This window comes from Onychomys torridus, chromosome 11 (genome assembly GCF_903995425.1).
Source record: "Onychomys torridus chromosome 11, mOncTor1.1, whole genome shotgun sequence".
NCBI classification, from domain to species: domain Eukaryota; kingdom Metazoa; phylum Chordata; class Mammalia; order Rodentia; family Cricetidae; genus Onychomys; species Onychomys torridus.
The window spans coordinates 43,341,158-43,350,918 of record NC_050453.1 but is presented as its reverse complement, the minus strand read 5'-3'; positions in this window follow the sequence as shown (position 1 = coordinate 43,350,918).

Here is a 9,761-nt window from a genome sequence, read left to right as displayed (position 1 = left end):
TCCAAGTGTAGGATGCCTATCTGATTTTACGGCTCTTTGACACCACATCTCAAGTTCCAACTCGATCTCTGAAATAAGGAAGCACCAAGGAGGCAGAGAAGCATCATTAAAAGGACTCTAATAAAGCCTCGTGTGGCGCTAAGGAGGCATCTCCCAACCCCATCTGGCTGCACTCTGAGTGATGTGGGTTTCTTGGGTTCATGACAAACTCAAGTCCGAGGGCTCATACTCCAGCTCTGTGGTCCTATTACTGAAGACTGACGCTACCTCAGCTTCCACATGGGCCTCTTCCGGCTTCAAGGACAGGGATTTTTCCTGGGGTTTGGCTTTCTCCTTGACTCCCACACTTATTTCAACGGCCCTGGACATTTGACTCCTGGGCATCCAGTTCCTATGCTGTTAGCTACATCTTTAAGAAAAAAACAAATGTGTAGTAACCCATCTAAAGTTCACAACAAAATCAAGTGGTAGCTGCTCCCATAGCTCCGGTTCATAAGTGGGGAAACTGAGGCTCAGAAAGCTCATAAGAGGGAAAATCAAGGCTCAAACTTGGGCGGTGTGTTTCTAACAGCCTGCACTGCCTAAAGTTCCCAGATTCTGTATTCAATCTGAAACAACAGGTGCCCCATGATACACATTATTAACGTGTAAAAAGAATGTTTTCATGAGAAATAAACTCTCAGGAAACAAAGCCAAACTTTCTTTCCTCCTTTATACTATCTGATGTTTAAAAAAAAAAAAGTTGGTGTTCAAAGCTCTACAAAGCACACTGAAAAATGTCTCCATTATATGTCTCTACATACCTTATTTTATCTTTGGCCAAAAGATATATTTCCCCTCTCTGAGACCACAAAGATATGATCCTGATCATAAAAAAAAAAAAAAAAAAATGAATCGTTATTGTAGCTCAGAGTAGAAACAACGCCCTGCAGCTCTGTTCTGACAGGAAACAACAAATCTCACTTACATGAAGCATCCCCAGGTTCCTGCCGGAGTCTGTACTGACTTTGAATGAGCTCCCATGGATTTATCAGTCACTCACCCACATTCCATACTCTCAGTAACGCAATGACACCATCCAGGTGGGAATTTCTAAACATTTTTCTACACTTTTGGTAACAAACATGAAAACTAATTCCTGGTGTCAAAATGTATATCCTCTCCTTGTGGCACGGTCCCACGGCTCACAGAAAATGCTGTCTGCTTCCCTTAGTCATTCTTCGTTTATTGAATCCTACTCATTTATTGAAGACCAAGACAAGCAGGGTGAACAGCATCTCTTTGCTTAAGGAGCTTAAACATCAGAGTGGGACCATAGATAATATCCAAGTACGTGCTTAGCTGGAAAGAGGCATACCTGAGTCGAAGAAAATCTGTAGGATTACACATGTGAGAGAACTCGAAGTAGAGGGGAAATCAGTTGATTGGCTCATCAAGGGAGGCCTGACGGAGAAGTGGATACTGAGAAGCGAACACACACTTCCAGAAGAGGAAGCAGCCAAGGCCAAGTCTTCAGATGGGATGGAGACCAAATAAAGCCTGTCCTGAGAGCTCACTGTGTGTGTGTGTGTGTGTCTGTGTGTGTGGTGTGTGTCGACCCGGGCTATCTGGGCAGGCGAACAGTAGTCGCCCAGGAATACCTACTAACTGTATTAACACCAACAGAGCAAGGAAAGGGACTTCACAGTCGGTCAGCTGGAACACTTACTGTCAGGTCTGCTGGAGACCCAGCACAGTTGCTGAGGAGCCCGGCCATTCTCTCCTCGCTGCTGCACCTTCTTCCCCAGTCTCTTGCCAGTCCCCAGGGACCTGACAGCTGTGCTGAGTGATAGCGTCCTTACTCTGTTGTGAAGATCTGATTTCATCTCCCACAAGCTGTCCTCTGACCTACACACACACACACACACACACACACACAAATAAACAAATGTAGAAAAGTACATTAAAATGTTAATGTAAAGGCAAAGCTGAGAGGTAAAACTATTTATAATAATACCCAAATAACTAGTCCTTAACAAATCAAAATGTGCCACTTCTGCAACTAATTACTCCTTACCAGTGCATTAGTTCACTAGAAGAAACCAACCAAAGTGTATTTGTCTCAGTCCCAAAGGCTAGAAGTTCAGGGACGACCTGTTGGTAGAACTGGCGTATCTTGGCTGGGCTCACACATCTAAGCATGTGCCCCTGTCCCTAAGGTTTCCTTTCGTAAGGATGTAGTCCTACCAGACTGAAGTCACTCTAGTAGCTTCAGCGGAACTAACTTTACTGTATAAAAACACCTATCTTGAAATCAGGTCAGAGAATTGGGACGTGAGTCGGGTGGAAAGGACACACAGTTCAAACAAGAGCGACAGAAAGGGAAAACAGGAGCCATTCTGAGAAAATAAATCCATGATAATTCAGGGATGCCATGGATGCAGGACGAGCAGACAAGGACATTAAAATAACTATCAAACCCTCCCCCTCGTGCTCAGAAGTTAAAGGGAAGTGGTAGGGTTAACGGTAAAGAGTAGCCAGGGAGGTACAAATAGGGCCAGTGAAGGTTTTAGAGGTTCCTAGCTCTGAAGGTTTTCATAAACTCAGGGAAGAAACACTGGGGAACTAAACAGAGCACAGGCCAACTATGGGGCAGTTCCCCTCACCCTCACCCCTGTGCAGACAGTCCCAAAAGAGGGGTGAGGAGCCAAAATTTACCTGAAGAAGTAATGGCTGAAAACATCCAGCTTTTTTTAACCAACTAAACCTTTAGTGTTGTGAGGCTTCAGCAATTCCCAAAACAGAAACCCAAATACAACTGTACCAAGAATCACTACACAAGTATCCAATCTCCCTCAAACCAGTGATAAGCAGAGAGCCAGGAGGCCACAGACAAAGGCTCAGAGGAACAAAGGTAAGAACAGCAGTTGACGTCTGGTCAACAAGCAAACCAAGAAGCCACAGAGCAGTACCTTTCAGGCACCGAAAGATACAAGAATCTGTCAAGCTAAACTCCATATGCAGTCAGTATAGCTTTCAAATATAAAGGTAAAATGAAGACAAACAAGCTGAAACCACTCGTCAACAGTAAAACTGTCCAACGGGAACCCTTAAGAGACATTCTTCAGGCAGATGTAATCGCAAATAAAATCTGGATCTATCAAAGGAGTAAGGAGCATAAAGCATGGTAACTGTGTGAGTTCTGGGAGAGATCTTGTTATTTCCTCTCACCCCACTCCACTCAGTCCCTCACTCACTTACAAATAAATGCTTGGGCTAGCTTCTACACTTCCGCTTTGCACATGCAGCAGTATTATACTCCTCCACAGTCGTTGAACACATGTTCACTGATACTGTACTATACTGGAGACCCTGGGAACACAGCAGCCAGAGCCCATGGGCCTCCCTGCAGAGCTTAGTAAGCACACAGAGAAGCTTGTGTGAGCACACTGCCAAGGCCACCAGTGCCTGAAGTATCTGATCTGATAATTATCTCCAGACCACACAGGCTGCAATTTTACTGTTTTAATAATCTTCACGATCCAGTCATCTGATAGAATAATCCAATTAATAAAGGCCTCACTTTCATAAGCCTAGATCATAATGCACTCCAAACAGAAGCAACTCCACTGTGTTCTGTACTCCACTTTTGATCAGGCTTCCTCAGTAGGGCAGGAAAACAGTAGGAAGGCATCAAAGGGGCCCTTAGCACAGAAATAGGATCATCGGTTGATGTTGTTTTAATGTAATCTGTGCCTTTGATGAGGGTGTGAAGGTGTTTGTCATAGAAACACACAGTAACACAACAAAAATGAGGGGAAAGTGGACCTAGAACATGGGCATCAGGCAGCTTGGGTTTTCTGGTTTAAAAAGAGGCGCACACCTTTGATCCCAGCACTCAGGAGGCAGAGACAGGTGGATCTCTGTGAGTTGGAGGCCAGCCTGGTCTACAGAGCAAGTTCCAGGACACACTCCAAAGCTACACAGAAAAACCCTGTCTCAAAAAAAAAAAAAAAAAAAAGATAGAGGAAACAGGAATATGCTTCTGCGGATAAAAACAAAGGCATCTTCAACCCAATGAGGAGGCCTGAAATAACTTGCTTTGGAGCCGGTAGGAAAGCAGGCCAGCAAGCCAACTGGAGAAATTTCCCCGACACACCCTACCTCCAGTAAGTCACACTCCTGTTATGACTTCTCCCCACCCTCAAGTACAGAGGCCGGGCTCCCCACCCTGTGCTCATCAACAGTCACACGGTGTTCTAGACGGCAGGCTTTATCTCCCTAACTGTATTATCATTCCACCTGGGAAGAAATTATAACTTCTGTTTCTGTTGTACATTCCCCTTAAACATGGAAAAACAAAGAGATAAAGGGTTAAGAAGAAGAGGAAGAGGAAGAGGAAGAGGAAGAGGAAGAGGAGAGAGGAAGGAGAGAGGAAGGAGGAGGAGGAGGAGGAGGAAGGGGAAGGAAGAAGAAGTAGTAGCAGTAGTGAGGGAGAAAACAGAGGCAGGAGGAGGAGGTGCTCCCAGAACAGAAGGAAGATGGGCTCCAGAGCGATCCCCAGGAAACAGGCTCTGCAGACAGCTTGCTCTGTTGAACTTGGTGCACCCTGTTGCCTGTAACAGACACCTGGTGGGGGACTCAATGCAAGGGATCCTCTGTTATGCCTGATCTGAATCATCACAGAGAAGTGACCTCACTTATGGCTCTATCACTTACTGATGACAAATTAAATGCAGGAAATAAGTGTAATACTTTCCAGAGAGTCTGTCATCGATAGGGACAAAGCCACAAAGTAACTGTTAATCTCTCTTCATAATGTGCTTTACCCTTTAATCCAAACCCAGATGTTTCCCTGTGAGAACAGCATCTAAGACAAGAAGCAAGGAACATTGGAAGAGTTTAAGAACATGCAGTACCCAGGTTCCTTTGAACCCTACACAGCCATGGTGGAGGAAAAGATAATTCCATCTACTCAAGTACAATACCTTCTAGAAAAAACCCTTCCCACTTGCTGGTATTTTAACCTTAGCAGCTTTGAAGCTCTCATTACACCCAAGACTAGAGTAAAAGCCCTCAGGTGACTGGTTTTTGTTTGGTTGGTTTGGTTTTGGGTTTTGGTTTTTCTAGACAGGGTTTCTAGACTGTGGAGCCCTGGCTGTCTTGGAACTGACCCTATAAGACCAGGCTGGCTCAAACTCACAGAGATCCACCTGCCTCTGCCTCCCAGAGTGCTGGAATTAAAGGCGTGGGCTACCACAGCCCGGCTTGTTTTGTTTTTAAATTTCTATCCCTTGTAGGTTTTTAGAAGGAACAATTTTGCCACACTTAACTTTAGACACTACATAAAGTCCAAACCTAGTACTGTTTTCTGAGTGTATAATGAAGACACATTCAGCAGGCTGCAAAGATGGCTCAGCGGTTAACAGCTATTGCTGTTCTTCCAGAGGACCCAGTTCAGTTGCTACCCCTATTGGACAGCTCACTACCACCTGTACGCCATGGCCTCTGACTCCTCAGGCACCTGCACTCACTTGCACATACCTCTACACAAACACAGATTAGCAGACATAATTAAAGATAAATACTTGTACAATTAGTGCATAAATTAATAAAATTCTCATTGTCTTTCAGTCTGAAATTTATTCCCACCTATTTCTTGACTTTCCTTGTACCACAGAACCCACTAGCTATCTACAGACTTTAGTAAACAAACATAAGTTCACACGATATGGTGTCAGAAACCCTGAATCAAGAGCTATGGAGTCTAATATGATGCTTTTTTTTTTAGCTGTAAAAGGAACTTTGGTAAGTCACATGACTGAGCTCCCCACTGTCTGCCTCTGTAAGATGGGGGATGTCTGCCCTGCCATAAAAACAAGGGAAGGAAGAGGCATTTATTAAATGCTTGATGTGTGTGCATGTGAATCACTTTACAAGATTATCATAGTACCTCGGTCTCATTTCCACATAGACGAAGACACCGACCTGGTAAACTAACTGGCTTGGAAACCTTCTGAGCAAACAACTCAACACTTAAGAAAGACCACTGAGCTGTGGCTGTACAGTCAGGGATGGTTGCTGAGACACAGGCATGCTCTAGCCAGAGGCTTGCTGTCTACAAAAGGCTGAATGCTTAAACAAATACATCTGAGTTTGTGTCAAGAAAGATTCTTCCCACCTCTGCGGCTTCTGATGAGCCCACACAAAACAGAGCCTGTGAAAGTATCTCACGAGGTCAAAAGAGAAAGCCATTTTTTTATCTTACTTTTATTTGTTTATTTAAATTTTATTTTATTTATTATTATGATAATTTATTTTGAGACAGGGTTTCATGTAGCCCAGGGTACCTTCAAGCTTTCTGTGTACTGAAGACAGCCTTGAACTCTGGTCTTCAGCCTCCACCTCCCAAGAAGGGAGGTTATAGGGATGTGTCATCACCCACACCACTTGGAAACAGAGTTTAAATGAATAACTCTTGTTGTCTGTCTTTCATGGAGCTTAAAGCCACATTGAAACTATCAATGGACTTCACTATCTGAAACATTCACTCATATGCAACAATGTATTCTACTGAAACAAAAAGCAAAGCTGATAGTATTAATTTTATATAACCATCAGCTGTATTGATGAAGACAAAGTACTGCCTGCCGTCCATGATCAGTGTTATCTATTGTGTGCTATTTTGATTGTGTTCTGACAAATAAAGCTTGCTTGGAGTCCGAGGGCAGAGCTAGGCACTAGCTGACCAATATTAACCATAGAGGTTTGGAGGACTCTAGACAAAGAGGAGATGGGAAGTAGTAAAGGCGGGACTGAGAGAGGATCTCAGCCCTTTTTGGATGGAGGAACGGAAGAGGTAGGAGGTGACTCATTACTGCTCCGTGCTGCTCTGATCTTTAGGTTCTTCCCCCATATCTGACTCCCGATTTTTCATTGATAAAGATTTACTAGATTAATGCTTCAGTTATGCATGTCAGAGTCTGAGATCCTAAATGCTGTGTAAAATGTCAGTTTTGTGGTAGGAAACACTACATTGTTCATATTCAAGCTTTAACTGCATATCTTTCTATAATTAGGGTTTTTATTAGTTAAGTAACACTCAAAATTTAATAATGGTTCTCCTTAACTGAAACAGTAATACTACCTTTTATTCACAAAAATCTTCCCTCCACATGTTTGAAAGACTGGACATAGACATGAAAACAAGACTTCAAAATACCTGAAGGACCTTCAAGAGGAGTCAGCCCAAAGATCTGGGCATCTTCGTTATCACAAAGCAAATGAGTCACAAAGGGAGGCTTTTGTGTGTATGCTCCCTTGATACCTCACTTTTGCATTATTACAGGTATTTTTTTCAGTGCACATTTTTTTTAACTCTTTTTAATGTTTAAGATCATAATATAATTACATCATTTCCCCCTTTCCTTTCTTCCCTTCAAATCCTCCCATATCCCACTCCTTGCTCTTTCAAATCCATAGCCTCTTTTTTCATTAATTGTTATTGCATGCCTGTGGTGTATTTAATATTAAAATCTTATGAATTATTCCGAAAGGCAACCTGCTCAGTCCTTATAATGTTACTTGTATGTATGTTTTCAAGACCGACCATTTGGTGTTGGATAACCAATTGGTGTGCTCTTCCCTGGGGAAGGCTGTTTCTGTCACTCCCAGCTTTCCTCAGTTGTTTATAGTTCTGTGAGGGAGGGAGGGTTGAAGCCTTGTAGAGGCTCTTTTTAATTGTAATGGGGTTATATGTCAGGGTTCTCTAGAGGAACAGAGAGTGAGAGAGACAGAGAAAGAGAGAGAAGAAATAATCAAATCAGCTTACATTAAAATAATAACAGTTACCTCACACCCAAGAGACTAAGAACCCAGTACTCAGTCCTTGAAGCTGGGTGCCCCAACATTGCATTACTCCACAGTGGCTGTCTCATGCAGGAGACACTGACAGCTGGTAGTTTCTTAGTCCATGTGACTGGCTGTCTCAGCAGTCCCAATCTGGCTCTGAAAACCCAGGAGTTTCCTGGAGAGCCATTAGTCCTTAGTCACCAAAAGGAAGTGTAAGCACGCTGGTTCTGCTATCACTAAAGGAATCCACAGCAGCAGTAACAGGGTAAATCAACTTGACTATGCCAGCAAAAATGAAATCATCTTCCTTCTGCTGTGCCCTTCCTTATTTGGACAGCTACCTAAAGCTCCCCTACACACACACACACACACACACTTTGGGTGGATTAGGACAATTCTTTGGGTGAGGCTTCCTACTTGGGTTATTCTAATCTGTTCAAGTTGATACTAAAAGCAACCATCATAAGGATATTTCCATAATTTCAAATTAACTTCTCACAAGATGCATAGTATGGACAGAATTATGCCCTGCCAAGAAAAAACAAAAACAAAAACAAAAACCCTCTTAGGTTGAAACCTTTCCTCCCAATCTGATAGTGTGGAGATGGAGTTAATGCCCAGTAAGAGGGACTCTCAAAGCCTGTGTTCCTTCTTTCCACCCTGTGAGGACAGGGCAAGAGGGCAACTAGTTATCTTTACACAAGAGCAAAGCCCTCACCAGGTTGACCTCTCCAGGACCTTGCTGGGTTTTTATCATCAATTTCCAGCCTAGAACTGGGAGCGGGTGGGTTGGGTTCTGATGTTTACACCACCTACTCTACGGTTATGATATGATAACCCAAGTGACAAAGACAAAATGAAAATGTAGTAAGTTGACAATGGATAACCCTGAAAGACACCACCTTCGAGAAGTTATCAACTTAACATCTCCAGCACAAAGAGATTCTCAGCACCACGCTCGTCCTGACATGCCTGGAAAGAGCATGGAGTGGCTTCCGTGACCTCCTTTATTCCTCCATCACAAATCATAACCTCTAACCTTGAGAAGACATTTGACAGTCTAGGCTGAGAGATAGTTTACAAAATATCTAGTAAATGCTTTTCGAACATACTGAGGTCATGAAAGACAAAACAAAGTGGTAAACTGGGACAACCAAAAAACATTTGAAAAAATATTTATATCAGTTAATTCAATTGCATTCATGTCAATATCCGAATTTCGATCATTGTACTACATTTACGAAAGGTAACATTTAAGGAAACCTCATGAAGGATAAGTAAGAATTCTCCCTGACAGTTTACAACTTTTCATAATTGGGAGATTGTCACATTTGTATATGTATGTATGTATGTATGTATGTATGTATGTATGTGTGTGTGTGTATGTATGTGTGTGTGTGTGTGTGTATGTGTGTGTGTGTGTGTGTGTGTGAGTATGTATGTATGTATCTGTGGAATGGGAGCATATGTGCCACTACATGTGTGTGGAGGTCAGAGGCCAACTTGGGGAAGTTAGTTCTCTTTTTCTATCTTCCATATGGATCCCAGGAATTAGACTAAGTCATCAGGCATGGTGGCAGGTGCCTGTGCCCCCTGAGCTATCTCACTGGACCAAAGAAATAATTTTTAATTAAAAATTCAAAGGACGATGTTCTGAACACAGCACTCTTTCACACTCATCTTCTGTTTCTTACCAGGTAATTACAATCTCAGTCGAAAAATTCTAAAACACCTACCTTCTCGGGGAATTAAAACACTAGCCTATTCTTCAGTACACTAATCAACTGCTTGAAAGAGCTACACCCTAAAAAAATGTGCAAGAGACAACGTGGCGGTTTGAAAGATCTCAGTCAACCGTGTGTGGTTTTCACTAGTCAGAATTCTCTGACTGTCATAGAGTAAAAATGACAGGATGCATCTCCCTGGATACA